The sequence below is a fragment of the Thalassophryne amazonica genome, chromosome 14 (assembly GCF_902500255.1).
Source record: "Thalassophryne amazonica chromosome 14, fThaAma1.1, whole genome shotgun sequence".
Classification (NCBI taxonomy): domain Eukaryota; kingdom Metazoa; phylum Chordata; class Actinopteri; order Batrachoidiformes; family Batrachoididae; genus Thalassophryne; species Thalassophryne amazonica.
In genome coordinates, this window is record NC_047116.1 from 92,908,578 (window position 1) to 92,929,871 (window position 21,294).

The following is a 21,294-nucleotide window of genomic DNA, read 5'->3' on the forward strand; positions in this document are numbered from 1 at the left end:
AATGTCCAGGCTTGGTGCCTTGTTGCCTTGGAAACATTTGGAAGGACCGAGCGATGGAAAAAGATAATGTTGGAAGTCGTGTCGGCTCAGTGAGGAGAAAAATAAAAAGTTAAGTGGTTTTGATGAAGAACAGCTTTTGTAAATATTTGGAAGGAAATGAAATGCAGAGAAAACTTTTTATAATCTGAACCCACCGGAAATAAGGATTGGTTGGTGCCCGAGACAGGAATATGCTGCCTTGGTGTGTGAAGGCCGTGTGGAGTGGGAGCTTAAGCCTGACACAGTGAGCCTGTACAATGGGTGGATCTGAGTTCTCGTGGATCTGCAGAGGAAAGCGCAGTCAGAACAGAAATCCCCACTACAAAGAGAAGGGGTGAAAAGGCACTTATTTAACCAGATGCCCCACTCAGCACAGAGAGGATTAAAATGCACGACTGCTTATCTGGCATAAAGACTTTGACTTTAAAACTGCAGGTTCCATCTAAACATGTTGTGAAGGTCAGCCTTTTATTACACGCCTTTTGGGTGCTAATGTGAATGCAGAGGGATTTTATGTGTTATTCTTCTGTTGCTTCACTCACTTCAGTGTCAGAAAGAAAGAAATACAAGGCTATGAACAAGTGCTTTTGTTTTCGGCAATTTGAGGGGTAAAGTGTCTTTTGATTGCAAAGCTGTCAGCTTAAAAGCTGAAGTGGCGGTCCAAGGTTTAAGTGAGTGGCACGTATATATTTCAACATTTGACACATCAACGCTGCATTTATGGCTTCATTTCCACTGCTGTGGGTGAAAAATACTATCAAATATATTTCTGCTCAATAAAGTTGTTTATTTCTTTCCTAAACAATCTGCAACCTGCAAAACTTCTTTGTAAAAATTTCTCAATTGTGTGACCGTACAAGTGCCAGGATTGCAACCATTTTTATGAATTATATCATTCTGAAATTAATTTTGGCTATTTTAGAGAGCTGGGCTAGTGCAGCTCAGAGGCCCCCACCACCACCCTCCCTCCGAGCAGTGGCTTAGTTCACAAACACTTATTTTAAAGTACATCAGTTGATCTGGGCTGCTTTAAGGGCAGTAGCTCAGTATTCATTCATTCATTGACTATACCTACTTACTCCAGTCAAGGGTCACAGGGGGGCTGGAGCCTATCCCAGCAGTCATAAGGTGTGAGGTGGGGGACACCCTGGACAGGACTGAGAAACTCATTTGCACGCACACCTACGTTCAGTTTAAAGTCCTCAGTTCACTAAACCTGCATGTTTGCACTAAAATGCAAACTCCCCACAGAAAGGACCACATGGGAATCGATCCCATGACATTCTTGATGTGAGACAACAGTGCTAGTTGTTGAGTTAAACCTGGTGTATTGGAATATCAGACTTTCTTCAATCCTAAAGGCCTCATCACACTTAGTACGAATGAACACGAGCCAAGCCGAATCAGGCAGAATGTCAGAAAAACAACATTCATGCCATCTGGGAGGGAATAAGAAATGTAGAAGACAGGTGCACTCGATGTGTGTTCAGGCACATTAGGTCAGGGTTCAATGGAGGAGTTTGCTCACAAACTCCTCCAACAAATGCCACATTAGCCCACAGTTTTGCATCCCAGAATTACCACCAAGCCATGTACAATGACTCCTCTAGATGATATTCGTGGTGCCATCAGCGATGGAACACCACCTCCATTGGTGATTCCATTGAAATCCCTGGCACTGTTACAGACATAGCCGTGGAATACTCCCACATTCCATTCAGGTCAATACTTTTTCCTGTTCCTGCAAGTCCTACACTCAGGCTGCATGCAAACTCATGGAATTATCTTCTACTGATCTTCAGGTGTAGTCAAGTTTCACCTTAGTTTTTGTTTTCAGGTTTGTGTCTCCCAGTTACAAACCTTTAAAGCTGTCCCGTGCTTCTGATTTTTGCCTGCCATTTTGGATTGAGCACTTGGTATGAGAACTCCATTACTGACGTTTTCCTGTTTTTGGGTAACCTTCTGCTGCCTCCCTTAGAAAGACTGAGGAGAACCTTCGAGAAAAAGAACCGTCTCTGCAGAAATCCACCAATCAAACCTGTATGGTAGAGTGGCCAGACGGAAGCCACTTCTTAGTAAAAGGCACATGGCAGACCATCTGGAGTTTGACAAAAGGCACCTGAAGGACTCTGAGACCATGATAAACAAAATTCTCTGGTCTGATGAGACAAAGATTGAACTATTTGGTGTGATGCCAGGCATCATGGTTGGTGGAAACCAGGCACCATCCCTATAGTGAAGCATGAGCCCAGACCTGAATCTGACTGAGCATCTCTGGAGAGATCTGAAAATGGATGTGCACCATCCAACCTGATGGAGCTTGAGATGTGCTGCAAAGAGGAAAGGACAAAACTGCACAAAGATAAGTATTCATCATATTCAACTAGACCTAAGGCTGTAATTGCTGCCAAAGGTGCATCAAGAAAGTATTGAGCAAAGGGTGTGAATACTTACGTACACGTGATTTCTCAGTTTATTATTTTTAATACATTTGCAAAAAAAAAAAAAAAAAAATTCATGTTGTTATTATGGGGTGCTGTGTAAAAATTTTGAGGGAATAAAAATGTATTTACTCCATTTTAGAATACAGCTGTACAGTGGTGTCCAGAAAGGGCCAAGAGGGGGCAGGTTTTCTTTACAACCACTGACTCCAGCAGGTGATTTCACTGACTACATTTACATGCAGCCAATAACCCTTTCATAACCAGAATATTAGCAATAACCCGGTTGTGCACGGCCATGTAAACACACGCAAAAACCTGAATATGCTCATATTGCAGTTTTTAAAAACCCGAATATGACCCCTGGGTTACTCCTTTTCTAACCCGAATGTCAGTTCATATAAACGTGCATCGGGATATCCCCATAGAAAGGAACATTATTTTGTGTGCTGCGCATGTCCTATCCGCAAGGAATCTTGGTCTTTTGAGCATGGCAACTACTTGTATGTGGCGCGCACAACCCACTGGACACCACAGAAGCAGAGATAAACAAGCATGGGGAAATCCAGACGCGGCAGCACAGCACCACACTTTTGGAGCGAGGAGGAAACAGAGTACTTCATTAGTATTGTGAAAGACATGAATATAATGTCTTTTATTGACGGTAGAAAGTACCAAGGTAGCGACATTTACAAGACGGTGGCCGAAAAGTTACACGAAGCAGGATTTGCAAGAACGCCAGACCAAATCAAGCACCGGTGGAAGACGTGCGTCTGTTGTGTGGGCCGCTGAAGAGGATGTACTACTGGCCCACTACCAAAGGGCGCCCTGCCTGTAGTGCAGGCTTCAGGCACGAGAGGGCGCTGCCGCCTCACAAGAACAGCCGGGGTGACAGCTGTCACTCATCAACTATGACAGCTGTCACCAATCACCAGGTCATCAACCACACACACAAAAGCCGGACGACATCTCCACCTCGTCGCCGAGATATCGTCTACCTCTACGGTAAACTCTCAGCCATTTGACTGTGCCGTTACGCACGTGATCTCTTTTCTGAGTGTTTGCAGGAGTTGCTGTAGCTGCTGTCAGCTGGGTGCAGCGTTTTGTGGTCCATGTTGGAGTGACGTTCTTCACCCTCACGCCAAAACGATAAGTAGCTCTTAGGCTCTGCACAACTGTGTTCTGTGTTAAAGGTGGAGGTGTTGTTTCCCACCTGGAAAGACGACTTGCTGACTGTTTACTGAGTGTATTGTCACACACTCATCACATCTGTTCTTCTGCTTCCTGCCAGCAGTACCAGATCCGACAGTCGGAGACGGTGACCACCTGGGGACTCGGGACTTGGCGGCTCCAGTATCCTTCGGGTTCGGTGGCAGTGGAATTCGTGTGGGATCCGGTTCTACTCTAGACGGACGTCTCCTATCCTCGAACCTACCCACACATCACCTTGTATATTTTGATTGTGATCCAAATTCTGCGTTTGTCTGTATTCTCATTGTGCACATTTCACAACAGTAAAGTGTTGTATTTTTGGCTCATCTACTGTCCTCTCATTTACGCCCCCTGTTGTGGGTCCATGTCACTACACTTTCCCAACAGGATATCTCGGCCATCGTCATGGATCCCGAGGGGTGTTAACCATCTGTTGGACAGCCAATGGAAGAGCAGGGTGCACAGGCATCTGCAGGAGGCGTGTTAGGTGAGTTGCAGCAAATCCTCACCGCCTTTACTGCTCGGTTGGATCTAATGACCGAGCAGAACGTCATCCTCAATCGCCGGATGGAGGCTCTCACCGCGCAGGTCGAAGTGCGCGCTCAGGGCGCTGCTGCAGCTCCTCCTCCTGCTGACCCGGTGCCAAATATAGACATTCCACTGGTCATTCAACGACCCCCCCCCCCACCATCCCCTGAAGCATACATAAGTCCCCCAGAGCCGTACGAGAGTTGTGTGGAGACGTGCGCGGACTTTTTAATGCAGTGTTCGCTCGTCTTTTCACAGCGTCCCGTGATGTACGCGTCCGACACCAGTAGGGTGGCTTATGTGATTAATTTGCTTCGAGGTGAGGCACGAGCCTGGGCTACGGCGCTCTGGGAGCAGAATTCACGACTCCTTACCTCTTATATTGGGTTTGTGAGGGAGTTCAGAACAGTATTTGATCACCCAAACAGAGGCGAGACTGCTTCAGCAACGCTGCTGTCAATGAGACAGGGGCGTCGGAGTGCAGCTGAGTATGCAGTCGACTTCCGCATCGCGGCTGCGAGGTCTGGCTGGAATACTGCTGCACTCCGCACCGCCTTCGTAAACGGACTGTCGTCAGTCCTGAAGGAGCATCTGGTGGCTAAGGATGAGCCGCGGGATTTAGATGGGCTTATTCATCTGGTCATACCATTAGACAATCGGTTAGAGGAACACCGTCGGGAGCGTGACGAAGGGCGCGGTCGGGTACGCGCTGTCCCTCTCCCTTCCGAATCCGAAAAGGTACCGCCCTCCCCACGCTCCACTGCCTCAGCGCTCCGTTTGGCGACAGCTCCCTCTGCTGACGATGCTATGGACACGAGCAGGGCTAAAGTCAGAGCCACTAACAGACAAAGGAGACTGGTCCGTGGAGAGTGCTTTATCTGCGGCTCAAACGAGCATCAGCAGAGAGACTGCCCCAAATGGTTAAACACCAACGGCCGCTCTTAGAAACTGGGCTAAGGGTGGGCCAAGAAATTCACGTGGGACAAACCCGTCTTTCTGCACGACTCCCAGTTACGATCCTGAGTGGGGATCTAACCATTCAGGCCCCTGCACTGGTGGACACGGGGTCAGAAGGGAATCTGCTGGACAGCAGATGGGCAAGGGAGGTAGGGCTGCCTCTGGTGGCGCTTCCTTCACCATTGAAGGTACGGGCACTAGATGGCACCCTTCTCCCTTTAATCACACACAAGACACTACCTGTGACTCTGGTGGTGTCTGGGAATCATCTGGAGGAGATTGAGTTTTTTGTGACTCCTTCTACCTCCCGCATGATTTTGGGCTTCCCTTGGATGATCAAACACAATCCCCGGATTGATTGGCCATCTGGGGGTGTGGCTCAGTGGAGCGAAACCTGTCAACGGGAATGTCTAGGATCCTCGGTTCCGCCCGGTTTGACCACTAATGAGGAGGTTAAAGTTCCCCCCAATCTTGCGGCGGTGCCTGAGGAGTACCACGATCTCGCTGACGTCTTCAGCAAAGATCTGGCACTCACTCTTCCCCCACACCGTCCGTACGATTGTGCCATTGATTTGATCCCGGGCACTGAGTATCCATCCAGCTGGCTGTACAACCTCTCACGTCCGGAACGCGAATCAATGGAGACCTACATCCGGGACTCATTAGCTGCCGGGCTGATCAGGAACTCCACCTCACCGATGGGTGCAGGTTTCTTTTTTGTGGGCAAGAAAGATGGCGGACTCCGTCCATGCATTGACTACAGGGGACTGAACGAGATCACGGTCCGCAACCAGTACCCTCTACCCCTGTTAGATTCGGTGTTCACACCCCTGCATGGAGCCCAAATATTCACAAAACTCGATCTTAGGAATGCGTACCACCTGGTTCGGATCCGGAAGGGAGACGAGTGGAAGACGGCATTTAACACCCCATTAGGTCACTTTGAGTACCTGGTCATGCCGTTCGGCCTCACCAACGCCCCCGCGATGTTTCAGGCTTTGGTAAATGAAGTCTTGCCGGACTTCCTGCACCGATTCGTCTTCGTATACCTAGACGATATTCTCATTTTTTCCCCGGATCCTGAGACTCATGTCCAGCATGTACGTCAGGTCCTGCAGCGGTTGTTGGAGAACCGGCTGTTTGTGAAGGGTGAGAAGTGTGAGTTCCACTGCACTTCTTTGTCCTTCCTGGGGTTCATAATCTCCTCCAACTCTGTCGTCCCTGATCCGGCCAAGGTTGCGGCGGTGAGAGACTGGCCCCAACCGACAAGCCGTAGGAAGCTGCAACAGTTCCTCAGCTTTGCGAATTTCTACAGGAGGTTCATAAAAGGCTACAGTCAGATAGTTAGCCCCCTGACAGCTCTGACCTCCTCCAAAGTACCATTTACCTGGTCGGATCGGTGCGAGGCCATGTTTAGGGAGTTGAAACGCCGGTTTTCGACTGCACCAGTTCTGGTGCAGCCCGATCCTAGCCGCCAGTTTGTGGTAGAAGTGGATGCCTCGGACTCAGGGATAGGAGCCGTGCTGTCCCAGAGCGGGGAGTCTGATCAGATTCTCCATCCTTGTGCCTATTTTTCACGCAGGTTGACCCCAGCTGAGCGGAACTATGACGTGGGCAATTGGGAACTCCTTGCGGTGAAGGAGGCTCTTGAGGAGTGGAGACATCTGTTAGAGGGAGCCCCAGTACCATTTACAGTTTTCACGGACCACCCGAACCTGGAGTATATCAGGACTGCCAAGCGGCTGAACCCCAGGCAAGCCCGTTGGTCATTGTTCTTTGGGCGTTTTGACTTGCGGATCACCTACCGCCCCGGGACCAAGAACGAAAGATCGGATGCTCTGTCACGGGTTCACGAAGTCGAAGTCAAAACCAATCTGTCGGATCCGCCGGAATCCATCCTACATGAGTCCACTATCGTGACCACCCTCACCTGGGACGTGGAGAAGACCGTCCGGGAGGCCCTGGCACGGAACCCGGACCCAGGTAACGGACCGAAGAACCGCCTCTACGTCCCACCAGAGGCCAGAGCTGCCATCCTGGACTTCTGTTACGTTTCCAAAGTCTCCTGCCATCCAGGGGTGCGAAGGACCGTGGCAGTGGTCCTGCAGCGCTTCTGGTGGGCGTCCATGGAAGCAGACATCTGGGACTATGTCCAGGCCTGCACCACCTGCGCCAGGGGAAAAGCTGACCACCAACAGGCACAGGGACTCCTCCAACCGTTACCTGTGTCCCATCGCCCCTGGTCCCACATCAGCCTGGACTTCGTCACGGGCCTCCCGCCGTCCCAGGACATGACTACCATCCTCACGATAGTGGACCGATTCTCCAAGGCAGCCCACTTCGTGGCCCTCCCGAAGCTCCCTACGGCCCAAGAGACAGCAGACCTCCTGGTCCACCACGTCGTGCGTCTGCATGGGATACCCGTGGACATTGTCTCAGATCGAGGTCCCCAGTTCTCCTCTCAAGTCTGGAGGCGTTTCTGCAGGGAACTGGGGGCCACCGTGATCCTCTCGTCCGGGTATCACCCGCAGACCAACGGATAGGCAGAACGGGCCAACCAAGAACGTCTGCGCACCCGACTTCCTGGAGTGAACATCTGGCCTGGATCGATTCCGCGCTTAATAGCCAGGTGTTCTTTTGCCACCGGCCTCTCCCCATTTGAGGTGTGTCTGGGGTACCAGCCCCCATTGTTTCCTGTGGTGGAGGGAGAGGTCGGTGTGCCCTCAGTCCAGGCCCACCTGCGGAGGTGCCGTCGGGTGTGGCGCACCGCCCGTTCTGCCTTGTTGAAAGCCCGGATGAGGGCCAAAGCCCATGCAGAACGCCGGCGTTCCCCAGCCCCTGCATACCAGCCCGGGCAGGAGGTATGGCTTTCCATGAAAGACGTTCCTTTACAAGTGGACTCCCCAAAACTCAAAGACAGATACATTGGACCATTTAAGATCCTCAAGGTCATCAGTCCTGCCGCAGTGAAACTCCAGCTCCCAGCTTCACTGTGGATCCACCCGGTTTTCCATGTCTACAGGTTGAAACCCTATCACACCTCACCCCTCTGTGCTCCCAGACCAGCGCCGCCTCCTGCCTGGATCATCGACGGGGAGCCAGCTTGGACTGTGCGTCGGCTCCTGGACTTCCGCCGGAAGGGCCGGGGTTTCCAGTACTTGGTGGACTGGGAGGGTTATGGACCCGAAGAACGCTCCTGGGTGAAGAGGGGCTTCATCCTGGATCCGGCCCTCCTGGCCGATTTCTACCATCGCCATCCCGACAAGCCGGGTCAGGCGCCAGGAGGTGCCCGTTGAAGGGGGGTCCTGTTGTGTGGGCCGCTGAAGAGGAGGTACTGCTGGCCCACTACCAAAGGGTGCTCTGCCTGAAGTGCGGGCTTCAGGCATGAGAGGGCGCTGCCGCCTCACAAGAACAGCCGGGGTGACAGCTGTCACTCATCAACTATGACAGCTGTCACCAATCACCAGGTCATCAACCACACACACAAAAGCCGGATGACATCTCCACCTCGTCGCCGAGATATCATCTACCTCTACGGTAAACTCTCAGCCGTTGACTGTGCCGTTACGCATGTGATCTCTTTTCTGAGTGTTTGCAGGAGTTGCTGTAGCTGCTGTCAGCTGGGTGCAGCGTTTTGTGGGCCGTGTTGGAGTGATGTTCTTCACCCTCACTCCAAAACGATAAGTAGCTCTTAGGCTCTGCACAACTGTGTTCTGTGTTAAAGGTGGAGGTGTTGTTTCCCACCTGGAAAGACGACTTGCTGACTGTTTACTGAGTGTATTGTCACACACTCATCACATCTGTTCTTCTGCTTCCTGCCAGCAGTACCAGATCCGACAGTCGGAGACAATGACCACCTGGTGACTCGGGACTTGGCGGCTCCAGTATCCTTCGGGTTCAGTGGCAGTGGAATTCGTGTGGGATCCGGTTCTACTCGAGACGGACGTCTCCTATTCTCGAGCCTACCCACACATCACCTTGTATATTTTGATTGTGATCCAAATTCTGCGTTTGTCTGTATTCTCGTTGTGCACATTTCACAACAGTAAAGTGTTGTATTTTTGGCTCATCTATTGTCCGCTCATTTACGCCCCCTGTTGTGGGTCTGTGTCACTACACTTTCCCAACAGCGTCACTGTTTAGATGGGGATATTCTAAATGATACCATGTATACAGGAGTAACTCTGTCTGCTTAATCATATAAACAGGTTATTCCTAATGATTTAGAAACCGGAATATTGACCTTATCTCGAATATTAAGGGCATGTAAACGTAGCCACTGATTAACATAAATTTGAGCAGATGTGATGAGTTCATCTGGAACCTGCACCCTCTTGGCCTTTTCTGGAATATTTTGGACAGCGTGTAACATAGCAAAATGTGGAAAATGTGATGCACTGTGAATACTTTCCAGATGTATTTGTTCTGTGAATTGTTCTGTAATTTGTTTGTAGCATGGCCCAAGCAGAGGGTTACCCCTTTGAGTCTGGTCTGCTTGAGGTTTCTTCCTCAGAGGGAGTTTCTTCCTTACCACTGCTGCTCTGGGGGTTGGTAAGGTTAGACCTTACCTGTGTGAAGCGCTTTGAGGCAACTCTGTTGTGATTTGGCACTATATAAATGAAAATAAATAGAAATTGAAAAAAATTGGAAATGCACTATATCTATCAATGTATGTATCTTGCATCTAACATTGATATGGTTATATATAGCAGTATATAACTGTATCTGTATCTATTATGATTCCTCAGTATTCAGCTTTACAATCTGGCCATGTGCTCATAACTATAGCTATAACACTGTGCTGTCAAAGCACTTTGTTGTAACAGGGGGCTGGGTCAGTATAGTCCACTTAGTCCGTATCGACTGCTCACCGATTTAAGTAAATGGAATTAATCTGTTGTTTCGCACTAAACTAAACCATGTTTAGCACTGCCCTGTTCAAGAGATCTGAACTCACCGTGTGACTCTGATTATGTTCAAGAGGTGATACTTGTGTTTGGACAAAAAGGCTGATTGGTACGAAAACCTGGCTCATTTTCTTTCAGTTATTCTCTGATCATTTGATGATCTGACACACAGTCAGGGCCCCAGGCAATTGGACAGTGACAGTGTGAGTTTTTCTTAAAAAAAAAAAAAAAAAAGAGTTGAAATGCAAGATGTGCTTGGGATGCAGCTGTTCAGCTTTAATTCAAGGCATTCAACGGAAAATATCACATCCACATTTTAAGAATTCCAGGCAATTTTATTCACTGTCCCTCCATTTTTCAAAGGCCATACGTCATTAGGGAAAGCTCAACATCAGGATTCTTTTCATACAAGTTATGACTTTTACAGCCAGGGTTGATAAATGAACATTTAAAATGTCATAGACTTGATTTCCATTAATCATGAAGAAATACAAACTGTGTGGTAAATCTGACAGGAGTAGGCAGGTCTGAAAAAATGTAATGACCATGCAAGAAGGGGCAGAGTGAGGGAATAGAGGTGGGCGATACCGGGAATTTTGGTATTGATCCGATACCAAGTAAATACAGGCCCAGTATCGCCGATATTGATACCGATACTTTTTCATATTTAAGCTTCATAGATCCAAAGGATCCAAAAGACCTAGGATAGAATTTCGCCAAACATTGTACGTGACAACAAAATACTTATTATCACAATCAACATTTTTGTTTAAAAAATATCATTCAACACATCTTAAAACAAAATCTCCTGAGGTAGAGGGCTGACAAACCACAATACAAGGGTGCGCTGCTCCATGTTGTGTGACAGCGCAGCGCTGCTCTTACAGACAGAGTAGACTTTGATGAATCTGCGTGTGCAGCAGTCAGTGTGTGCGGGAGAGAAAAAAAGCCTGAGTATCGATCTTTTTACACCGTTCAATATCAATACCAGCGTTGGTATCGATATTATCGATATTCGGATTGATCCACCCACCTCTATGAGGGAAGCCACCAAGGGACCCAGATAACTCTGAAGCAGTAATTGTAGAAACTGTGCCAAGTAGATAATAATGACTTGGATTTCTGTAGCGCCTTTTGTGATACCTAAGGTCGCTTCACAAAGTGGGAGGAGGGAGGTAGTGGACGGGGGGGAGGGGGGATTTAGGGAGGATAGGCAAGAGAGAAGAGTTGTGTTTTGAGGTGCTTTTGAAATTGTGTCAGAGAAGTGGCAGAACAGATGGGAGGGGGCAGGCTGTACCAGAGGGTAGGGGCAATTACACAGAAAGCCCTATCTCTAAAGGTTCTGAGTCTGGTGCGGGGAATGGAGAGTAGGTCCTTGCTGGTGGAGCGCAGGGACCGTGACTGGGAGTAGGGTTGAAGAAGGTCAGTGATGTACTTGGGCACCAGTGAATGGAGTGATTTGTAGGTAAGCAGGAGGATTTTGTAGCTGATGCGTTCTTTGACTAGGAGCCCGTGGAGTTTTGCGAGGATGGGAGTGATGTCCTACCAGGGCTTGGTGTGACATCACAGAGGGTTTCTCCAGTGTATATACACAGTCTACGGGGAATTCACGTCAATCCGCGGCACTTTACGAAAAGGAAACACTAATTTTGTCAGCTGACACCTAAACACACCAACCAGTGAAGCAATGACAACTAAAACCAGCCCATACCTAATGACCACCATAAATCCAACCTCTTTGGGGCTGGCACCCGGCTTTGCATTGTAATTTCCTTCCTCTTAAATAGCAGGGCACCCTGGGACCCACCCCCAAATGGACTTGCACAACTCATTTTTGCATCCACCATCAAGAAAGAGCCCATAATTTGTTTGAGTGTGATTCGAGTTTGGACATTAGCATCATCGTTATTTAATATTTAATATGCTGGGGGTGTTTTTTGGTTGGGAAATGGACTGCATTTATATAGCGCTTTTCCATCTGCATCAGACGCTCAAAGCGCTTTACAATTATGCCTCACATTCACCCAGATGTCAGGGTGCTGCCATACAAGTCGCTCACTACACACCGGGAGCAATAGGGGAATAAATGCCTTGCCCAAGAGCCCTTAGTGATTTTTCCAGTCCGGTGGGGATTTGAACCCATGATCTTCTGGACTCAAGCCCAACACCTTAACCACTAGACCATCACCTCCCTCCTTGGGGGGGGGGTTGTTTGCTGTGATGATGATGGAAACAGCATTTTGATATGAAAGTGTCAGAATCTCCTTTTTCCGTAAAAGCTTTATCGAGATTCATTAGGTCTCAAGTCTTCTGTTGGGCTGGTGTCAATGTCAGACTCGACCTCAAGGCAAGTCTCTGACTTCTATCAGTGTTTGCAGCAGGCTGAGTTTAGGAATATGTTCTGACTTTGTTCTACAGTTCAGTGTCAGATGCTCCGAGGTTACTTTCGTTCACAGTTTTCCGTGTCTCTTTGGGACATGCTCTATAAACATATTTGGGGTAATTGTGTGAATATGACAGTGCTCAATGAAACACCTCAGAAGGATTTTTTTTTCCCACCAATATTAGCTTCCTGTTTGTCACAAAGTCACCGCTGGCCTTTTTTTTAACACCATCATTTTTCATGTGTCGTTTTTCTGATTGATCTTCCTTCATTGTGCTGGAAACATGCTGTATGAAATGAGAACCACATTTTGTAATATCTCTGGTGAGAGCACAAAGTGTGTGATGGTGTGTTCGAGGCCTTTTGAGGGCAAGAAGAAAATTGGCAATTTGTTTGACACCTTCAGCCTATTCTTTCCTTACCTGTACCGACACATTGTAAGCTACCATCGGTAATTACTGCACATGATCTGAGACTGATGTGGTCGTCCATGAGCCACATGAACGCTGTAGGGCTTTAGGTGTGTGCACACCAGCAATTCTGAAGAACACCAGGGTCCGCTTTGAAATCTGAAAATCACCTGGGCCCCACCCAAACATACATACATACATACATCCATCCATCCATCCATCCATCCATCCATCCATCCATCCATCCATCCATCCATCCATCCATCCATCCATCCATCCATCCATCCATCCATCCATCCATCCACTTTCTTCCGCTTTATCCGGAGTCGGGTCGCCCACCCAAACATTTAATCACAATATTGATTGAGACATGAGACGAAGATGAAGAATTTCCATATATACGGCACATCCAAAAAGTATTCACAGCATTTAACTTTTTCCACATATTGTTATGTTACAGCCTTATTCAAAAAGGGGGTAAATTCATTTTTCCCTCAAAATTCTACTCACAGACCCTCATAATGACAACATAAAAAGTTACTTTGATTTTTTGAAAATTTCTTAAACATAAAAAAAAACCCCTAAAAAATCACATATACATAAGTATTCACACCCTTTGCTCCATACTTTGTTGATGCACCTTTGGCAGCAATTCCAGCCTCACCTTTTCTTGAATATGATGCCACAAGCTTGGTGCACCTATCTTTGGGCAGTTTGGTCCATTCCTCTTTGCAGCACCTCTCAAGCTCCATCAGGCTGGATGGGGAGCATCAATGCACAGCCATTTTCAGATCTCTCCAGAGATGTTCAATCAGATTCAGGTCTGGGCTCTGGCTGGGCCACTCAAGGACATTCACAGAGCTGTCCTGAAGCCACTCCTTTGATATCTTGGTGGATTGCTGCAGAGATGATTGTCCTTCATGAAGGTTCTCCTCTCTCAACTGTGGAATGCTGGAGCTCTGACACAGTGACCATCAGGTTCTTGGTCACCTCCCTGACTAAGGCCTTTCTCCCCAGATCACTCAGTTTAGACGCGTGACCAGCTCTAGGGAGAGTCCTTGTGGATCCAAATTTCTTCCATTTACAGATGATGGAGGCCACTGTGCTCATTGGGACCTTCAAAGCAGCAGAAATGTTTCTGTGTCCTTCCCCAGATTTGTGCCTTGAGACAATCCTGTCTCTGAGGTCTACAGACAATTCCTTCGGCTTCATGCTTGGTTTGTGCTCTGACATGCACTGAGCTTTGGGACCTTATACATAGAAAGGTGTGTGTCTTTCCAAATCATGTCCAATCAACTGAATTTACCCCAGGTGGACTCCAATTAAGCTGTAGAAACATCTCAAGGAGGATCAGTGGAAACAGGAGGCACCTGAGCTCAATTCTGAGCTTCATGGCAAAGGCTGTGAATACAAGATAGGGTTTTTTTTTTTTTTATAAATTTGCAAAAATGTCAAAAATACATTTTCCACATTGTCATTATGGGGTATTGTGTATGGAATTTTAAGGAAAAAAATGAATTTACTCTAGTTTGGAATAAGGCTGTAACATAACAAAATGTGGAAAAAGTGAAGCACTGTGAACACTGTAAACGTTCTGTTAAACTTGGTCAGATGAATAAAGAATAATCCCTATTAAATCTTATGTTATCATCATCATTTTCTACCGCTTATCGGAGTTAGGGTCACAGTGGCAGCAGACCAAGCAGCTCATCCCACACTTCCTTATTACTGGTCAAGTTCTGTAACTCTTCCTGGGGATCCAGACATGTTCCCAAGACAGCCAAGAAATCTAACCCCTCCAGTGTGGTCTGGACCTTCCCCAGGGCCTCCTCCCAGTTGGACATGCCTGAAAGACCTCCCTAGGGAGATGACTAGGGGCATTCTCACCAGATGCCTGAACAACTTCAACTGGCTCCTTTTGATGTGAAGAAGTAGCGGCTCTACTCCGAGCCCCTCCCGGATAGTCGAGCTTCTCACTTGCTGCAGGAATCTAAGATCAGATACCCGATGGAGGAATCTCATTTTTACCACTTGTATCCTTGATGATACTCTTTCAGGTGTTGGCTTCATTAGGGCTGTGACCTCTGATGTCCACTTAGTTGGCTTGAGGCTGAGTGTGAAGCAACTGGGATGAGAATCAGTACCTCCAAATCTGAGACCATGATCCTTTGTCAGAAAAAGGTGGATTGTCCTCTCTGGGGAAGGGGAGAGTAATTGCCCCAACAGGAGTTTAAATATCTGAGGGTAAGTTGGAGCGTGAGATCAATAGACTGATTGGGGTCTGATGTTATACACATGCTGTTTTGAACTGTTGTGATGAAGAATGGGCTGAGCCAAAGTTGAGTTACACTCCTGCCCTCACCTATGGTCACGAGCTTTGGGTAATGACTGAAATCTCATGTCTTTGTCTCATGTCTTTGATTGATGGGGTCCAAGCATCTTCTACACAAACACTGTGGGTGTGGCATACGCATATACAGGCATTTAAATCTAAGTGTAAAAATAAAAAAAAAAATTGTGTCTTTCCGCATTAGGGTTTGCCTCACGTAGTCTCATGTTTTGTTTTGTTTTGTGATACCGTCATGAAATATAGTACATTTTGTGACACAGTCACCCATTGCTGACTAATTTTAACCTTAACCCTAACTCCAAATGCAAGTCCCTCCCCCAACATGTCACCCCAAATTTTGAAATATGTCAGAAAATATTTTCGTGATACCATCACAGCATGACAAACTAATAGATTAAATCAGTTTTTGATCTCTGCTCCCCTCCACAGCATGTCTTTTTCCTGGTTCTCTCCCTCAGCCCCAACCAGTCCCAGCAGAAGACTGCCCCTCCCTGAACCTGGTTCTGCTGGAGGTTTCTTCTTGTTAAAAGGGAGTTTTTCCTTCCCACTGTAGCCAAGTGCTTGCTCACAGGGGGTCGTTTTGACCGTTGAGGTTTTTCTGTAATTATTGTATGGCTTTTGCCTTACAATATAAAGTGCCTTGGGGCAACTGTTTGTTGTGATTTGGTGCTATATAAACGAAATTGATTTGATTTGTGATGCTATCACAAACTTTGGGTGAGAGTGGGTTGGGATTGCCACAGTCGGTATCCATCCATCGACCTGTTGCTCGCATCTTTCCTGTGCCACCGTAAGTACCTGCACGACCAACCTCACAACATCCATAAACCTCCACTCTGGGCTTCCTGGTCTCTTTTTGGCTGGTGGTTCCTTACAGTAGTTATCGCCAAAAATATACTGTGGTGGTTATAGCGACCCCAACAGGTAGGTGAGATAATTAAATGACAAAAATAAAAGCAGCTGTGACCAGTTACAGTAACTGAGAAAAAAGTAATTCAATTATAGTTATTAGTTAAAATAACTCAAACAACTGCTTCAAACAACTGAAAGTGGTGAACAATTTGATAGGCAAAAGTGGGCGGGGCCAATGCATTAATACTCATATTAATCATGTTAACAGAACGAAAAGACATGTAGGTGTGTGTCACTATTTACAGACTGTGATACATTTGTATTTCAAATGTTTTGAACCTTCATGTTCAACAGATGTATTTTTGATCTTCTACAATCTCCAAATAAAAGCAATCATAATTTTGGAGTCAAACTACAACTAAACTAAGACACGCCCTTATTTACCATTTAAAAGCAATATTGCGGTATTTGGTAATAAATGCTGTCAATGCAAACATTCAATTGTCTGTGGCTTAGTGGTTTACACCGGTCCCTGACAGAAGGTCATGGGATCGCTTCTCTTTTTAAACTTGAACATTTTTGAATTTTTTTGTTCTTGCAAATTTGTGTTTTTGTGCAAATTTGTGCTCTGAAAATATTACCCTCCTCTCCTGGTTTTATATATGAAGTTGGGGTGTGTTATTTTTTAATTAATTTATTTTTTTAGTTTGTAATACTGGGTGGGTTCTTTTACACTCCGTGGCCTGCTTGCTGGCTTTCAGCTCCACCAACAATGTGAGCGATCACAAAACCAGTTAGCTAATTAACATAACAAAATCTTTAAGTTCAAGTTCTGATGAACTTGAACTCTTTCTCTTTTTTCCTTTTTTTCTGCCACACAATAGCTTAAAGGGGAGAAGAAAGATTTGCTGACAGATTTATGGGGAAAGCCTGTTACTGAAACACAAATGATGATCCAGTGTTCTCTATGACCATATCATTCAACACTTTAGGAGGAAAGAAAGGAAGATGGACTTTGTCTTGTGCTGAATAGCTTTGGTCAGTCTAATTGATTTCTAAGTATCTTTACATGTTATGAGACTGGCGGTCTGTCCAGTGTGTTCCCCACCACTTGCACAATGACTGTTGGAATAGGCTCCAGGTTTCCAGTGACACTAAATAAAGCGTTTAGCGGATGGATGGATGGATGGATGGATGGATGGATGGATGGATGGATGGATGGATGGATGGATGGATGGATGGATGGATGGATGGATGGATGGATGGATGGATGGATGGATGGATATTTGCTATTGATGACTGCTTACTTTGAATCACTTTTGCTGGTGTGGTGTGGCAGGTGAACATTAACCCAGCAGCTTTTCTGGAATCTGTTGAATTTTGATTGTGTTACTTGTGTTTATGCCATTTTTGCATTGCTGGTGGTCATATGAGTAAATGTGGCTGGTGGTTGTGAATTTCTCTTGTTTCTTTGGTGATAACAGTGATTTGGGACATATGTGATGTCTGTTTGTGATGCTACATCATGTGATACTGCATTTCATTGCAGGAGGGTAGCTCTGAAGGCTTACTTGTAAAAACGCCCACCACTGTTATGTTTCCAGTCTTTTATTTTTGGGGGTAAATTGCAGTTTTACAAGAATAGGTTTGGCTGATCGAAGTCCAAATGACTTGAACTCTTAATTCCCCACGTCCTCCACAGAGCTGAGACAATAATGCCAATGAAATATTCAAAACCCCAGGACACATTCCATCTGCTCCATAGGTCCTGTCTCTTCCCACAGAAGGTGAGCTCATGCAGAAAGGATTTGCCCCATCCAAGCATTGTACCTGCTGTAAATGATAGATTTAGAGTGAGCCAGAAAAATGGCAAAAATAATCATTTCTTTGACATAAGACATGACAAGAGAAAAGACATGGAAAAAAAGAAACCAAGCGCACAGAAAATTGGATTTTCAAGAGTTCCTTGTCTCAAAAAATGACCAGTCAGAGGGTGTTAGTGAGGCAGACTGGCTTTCATTAGGCCCGTCATTTGGCATCACTGAACCATGAAGATGGTTAGGTGATATTATGTTAACCTCCTGTTTTACATCTCGAGTCAAGATTAAATGTAATTAGGAGGCTTTTGTACTTCCCACATAGTCTTCTAGGTAAATGATGACTGACTGTCTTTTCTTTTGTTCAGATCCCAGCCTTGGCGTTGCCCATCTTTGTAATTACTGACTTAGACAACTGGCTTTAGCTCATTTGCGGAGGCACTGGCTTTCACTGCGGCCAAATCAAAAGGGAAATGGTGTTTAGCAATTTATGCTATTTCAACTCTATATTTAGGTCAGGTGAAGCTGAAAAGATATGATTAATGTTGAATTTCTCTGTACTGGTGAAAATAATGAAATACATACTGCACCCTTTGTACGGCTAAGTTTGACCTTTACAATATAATTGGTAGACCTGAATCTGATTCTGGTGGCCTTTTAAAAACAGCGTTTACTGTGGCAGTGGAAAACATTCATACAAAATGGTACAATGTAGTAGGTCCACAGTGCCTTTGTTTCACAAATCTTACAAAAACTCCACATGTTGAAGATGCTTTATAATTTGATTAGTGCATTTTGGTGCAGTGACAAGCTGTGGAAAACCAGGTAATTTGAAATGTTGTTACAGTGTAAATGAATTAGGCTCACGTCAAATAAGTTTCTGGGATGAAATTTATCAGTTTCTTGTTAGGTATTAATTTCCATTTCCATTTCTGTGCAAAATAGCACAGAACCCAAACTTTCCAGTCTGGTGTAGGATGTGGCTTGAGCTGGAACACAAACCCAAGTCTGAACGCAGCCTAGTAGGATGAGCCAGATTTAAAAAACAATTCTGAACATTGTCTGACTAGAAAGTAATCCTGACTGAATCTGGTTTAAGATGGATTGCAAACCCCAGTGTGAACGGGGTCTAAGGGCCCAGTCCAGGGGTGGATTGGCCATTGAGAGTACCAGGACTTTTCCTGGTGGGCCGATCAATAAATGGGCTGATGTCTGCCTGTTTTTTAATTTTTCATGGTAATAGAACAGAATTTCTGATGCTTTGCTTTTATTTATAATTGTGTTATATGGGGTTTAATTTTGGCATGTTGTTGTTGCCGTAGGACAGGAGGTGCGAGGTGACGTGCCCCCACCTGCGCGTGTGGGAGTGCACAATAAAGGAGCCAGTCATTTTGCTGCGCTCGAACAGTCATCGATTGTCCCATGTTTTAATGCTCAACACGCCTTCAACAAACCCTCGCCGGCTCAGTTACACTGGTGGCAGCAGTGGGACTTGCTCAAGCAGGCTGTCACACATTACGTACCACGCTGTAAATTCACTGTGTTTAGCTTAGCTGCTAATTTGCTACCAAGTGCGGTACATCAAAGACTGTTGCCACGACATTGCAGATGTGGTGTAAATGAAGACATGGCATGGACCGCCAAGAACTCGCTTTGCGGAGAGATTAGCGTCAACCTGCCTTTTGCTGTTCATATAAATGTTTCGTCTTTTATATAAATGAAAACGGCCCCTTTTCTGGCTACAGGTCTAAGAGTGTTACATCTCCGGAAACGGTCAAACTAAACATGTAATTTATTCAACTGCAGAGTGTGGTGTGTTATAACTAAATAGAGTTATCTAAAGTATTGGAAAAAAAATAACATATTCATATCCTGATTAACTACTCTTACAATAAAACGCCTACATACATACTGCTCAATGATGCATTACACAAATTACAAGTATTTGCTCTTTTGTCGTGGTTTATTGTCTATACATTATGTTGAGCATTATGTTGTTCAGATCATTATACTATTGTTTTCCATACTTTAGGCAGCGAGCCAAAGTTCTGACTGAATGCAGACTCACATAATCCTGCTCAAACTTCTTCCGCGCGACTGGGTTGTTAGTTTACAGTTTGTAATCCCTTAAATAATGGCGTCTGTCTTTCACACGGCTGAGGAGAGCTGTATATTTGTTCCATCCCTGACGGCCCTCCAGTTGTCTTCCTTGCTGTCAGTGTCCTGAGGTGTTTTCTCCAGCATCCTTCTTAAGACCACGTGAGCAACAACATAGTGTGTAGTCATCATTTATTTGACTCAAGGCTCCAGAATATTACAGGATTATTAACTGAGCGTGAGGTCTGTATGGAAAAACATCAGACCTCAGTCTTTTTTGTACGGACCGAGCGTAAAAGATGAGGTCTGATATTCCCGTACAGACCCAGCAAGTGAGGTTAATAATTTCTTTACAGCATTATATGGCTGTTCAGAGCTGTGTTTTCACCTTGTTGGTCTTCATTTTGCATGTCCACTTCGAACTCATTTGCCGTTTGTGTGTGTGGGTGCGAATGAGTGAATGTGAGGCATTACTGTAAAGCACTTTGAGCTTCTGATATAGATGGAAAAGTCGCCATACAAATAAAGTCCATTTACCATAATTTTGTGCCCAAATGCACTCGTATAAATGCTCACTGTTTACTTCAGCATTGGCACGACACTGAAGTTAGCTTAAATGGCTGCTTGAAGTTAGCTTGAATGTCCATAGAATCCCATGTTAAAATGTCAAACTTGAGAGGAGAAATATTAAACATGTTCATACAGCCTGGTACAAACACGGTTTTCATCTCTACAGCTATTTTCCACCTCCATGACAACTGTAAGGTGGAATATTTTTCTTAAAGACATTTTAGGAACATAATCACTTTGAGTGACAGATATTGTGCCGCCACTGAGCTGAGCTCAGAGCTCCAGTAACACCAGTTAATGTGGTGGACCATGTCTCTCCTTTCTTAGCATTTTATGACAGATACCTGTCGTAACATGGCTAGCTGTGTGGTTAATATTACTAACAGCTCATCTAAGAAGTCTGTGCTCCAGCTATTTAAGTGAAATTTTCATGTTATTCAGTTATATATGCTAATGGCATTAGCACTCTTAGCTGCTATTGGGAGCTTGATGACATTACGTCCAGTCAATACGTGATTACTGAGGAAATAACGAGTGTGTCGAAAACAGCAGCGTGCAGGAAACATGACTGAAAATGAACGAGACAACTTTACTGTATATGAGACTGAAATTACATTCAGGGTCATTTTATCTGCAAGAAAGCAATAGAGCAGGACTTGACTTAATCAAAGAGGCATTTTTCCTGACCAAAGTATCATAGCAGGCCTGAATAAAACATATATCATCTTCTG

General features: G+C 45.7%; 1 long non-coding RNA gene across 1 annotated transcript; it reads left to right on the plus strand.

The window, feature by feature from the left end:
* Nucleotides 1–519: 519 nt before the first annotated feature.
* On the plus strand, nucleotides 520–19,121 carry LOC117524781. Its single transcript, XR_004564851.1, has 3 exons — nucleotides 520–533; nucleotides 13,693–13,698; nucleotides 19,043–19,121. It is a non-coding gene; the product is annotated as an uncharacterized LOC117524781 (long non-coding RNA).
* The last annotated feature ends 2,173 nt before the right edge of the window (nucleotides 19,122–21,294 follow it).